Raw genomic sequence first — 2,351 nt, forward strand, 5'->3', positions numbered from 1 at the left:
CACTTTTAATTTAATTGTAAATACAGCAATGTACACACATGGATTTTCTAACACATACATTGACTGATACTGTATATAGTTCATTATGACATCCTGTTTTTATAAAACCTTATGCCATGAACATAGTTACAGCTCAGTAGACAAAACACAGAGTAGTAGTTTCAGTTACAGATCATTTTCTATACATGTTTATATGTTCCTCTAACATGAATGATAAGATGGAATATAAAATTCTGTTACCTTCTTATTCTTAGCATATTGTGAAAATAATTTAATCTCAAGAAATATACTTTTTTAATTTTATAGGTTGTCTTATACTGGTCAACATTTAAATTGCTTAAATTTAGATTGCTTGTTGATGCTTTGCTTATTTTAACTATATTAAGGAAGGAATCCAATAGTTACCTTCTTTGTCCACAATTGAAATTACGTGTGTGTGTGTATGTGTGTGTGTGTGTGTGTGTGTGTGTGAAACTTCTGAGCAAAAGGATATGTTCCACTTTTAACATAAGAGATACTTTCAAATTGTTTTCCAGAAATCTTTTCCAACTCTAAATATTACTAGACAAACATATTTTTAGATCTATTCATATTACTCTATGTGTGTAATGTTTCATTTGTATTGATGTATATACACACCTTGTGCATGCCTGTTAAATCCTGGGGAACTTGGGCTACTGATGGTGGTGAGCCACCATGTAGGTGTTGGGAATTCAACCCGGTTCCTGTGCACTAACAAGTACTCTTAACCATTGATCCATCAGACTTTTAATCATTGCCAGTTTGAAAGGGAAAATGATCTGATAGTTCAGTTTGTATTTTTCTGGTTATTAATAAGATAGGCCTGCTGTTTCATTTTTAATTCCTATATCCTGTTGTGCATCACTCTACTTGTTGATAGTCTGCCCTCTCTTTTCTTCCTGAGCTGTTCACAGAATGTTACCCCAGCTACATCACTTCAGTTTTCTCATTAAAACCCCATCAGCCAAATTCAGAAAAACATCAAAAAATAATCTATAGGCACTTCACAGGTCCGAGGAAGAATCAGAATTTTGGTGTCACACGGGTTAAAAGATCTCACAGTCACTTTTCTCCTTGGTTCCAGTGTCAGTGTTCTTGGGATGTCAACATCTCCAGGCTTCGGTCTTTTTCACCAGGTCTCATGAGCATCTTAAATGAGCTCTGAAAGGGAAAGTTTTGCACACTGGGACAGGCCAGTTTGGACTCTTCTGAATGTACAGTGACCCCAAGGTGCCAAGGGCAAACCCTGAGTCTAGTCTCACGGGTGCAATGTTGTCTTGGAGCGGTGTGCCTTCCTGGGCTCTTCAGAATGTCTGTCCAGTTTGAAGAGTGCAGCGGTGTGATTTCTTACGGAACTCCATTGGGACAGTAGTACCAGACCCTGGAGTAGGTGTTCATTGAAACCCAGGTGCTCCTGGGCACTCGTGCGCAGGACATCCAGTGAGGCCTGCAGAGTCCGCAAGCGGATCTGGCGGTGGGAGACCGCGAGATCCTCAAGGTAGCAAACCAGGGATTGTCCCGAGTTCCTTCTTCTGACCTCCCTGCACCCTGAGTCCTAAAATTCACGGTGTCTGAGGGATGACTGCTGGGTGTGGCAAGGGGAAATTGATTCTACAATTGCTGATGAAGGAACATGGACTTTGGAGGATAGAAAAATGGTCGGTATTGCCCTGACAAAATCCAAGAGAGATGCTGCAAATGGTTGGATTTCTCTTGTAGAATCTGAATATGCAGCTGACCCCTGGGAGCAAGACCAAATGCAGAGGAAACTTACATTAGAGCAATTCCAGAGAGAAAATCCTGGTTTTGACTTTAGTGGAGCAGAAATCTCAGAAAACTACACAAAGGGTGGACCAGATTTCTCAAACCTTGAGAAATGACTTCTATTGCTTATTTTTTCTCTGTTTTGTGGATCCCAGCAGGTGCTGGTAACTTAATGCAGCTGATGATGTGAAGGACGAAACATCTGATGTCTACAGTTAAAAGACTACAAAGTGTATTTCCATTTGGTTGTAAAAAATTGCATTCAGATATGGTTTGCATAGGAGATATTGCAGCTTTCCTGTGGATAGATGCTAACTTTTATTGCTCTGCATTAAGTTTTATATGCTACATTTTCCTAATTTTATATTTAATTGTATTTTTACTACAAAACATTGTCATGTAAATCATATGAAATGAAAAGGTGCCTTCATGGAAAATATTTGTGTGTGTGATGCAAAAATAATATTGCATGAGAAAAAAAAATTCTCAGTAAGAAAAAAAAAAACTACAGCAATCAAATAGGCTTCATTCCAGAGATGCAGGGGTAGTTCTACTCATGAAAATAT

General features: G+C 38.6%; 1 pseudogene; it reads left to right on the plus strand.

The window, feature by feature from the left end:
• Positions 1 to 1,330: 1,330 nt before the first annotated feature.
• On the plus strand, positions 1,331 to 1,901 carry LOC116092921 (annotated as a pseudogene).
• The last annotated feature ends 450 nt before the right edge of the window (positions 1,902 to 2,351 follow it).

The sequence above is a fragment of the Mastomys coucha genome, chromosome X (genome assembly GCF_008632895.1).
Source record: "Mastomys coucha isolate ucsf_1 chromosome X, UCSF_Mcou_1, whole genome shotgun sequence".
NCBI lineage: Eukaryota > Metazoa > Chordata > Mammalia > Rodentia > Muridae > Mastomys > Mastomys coucha.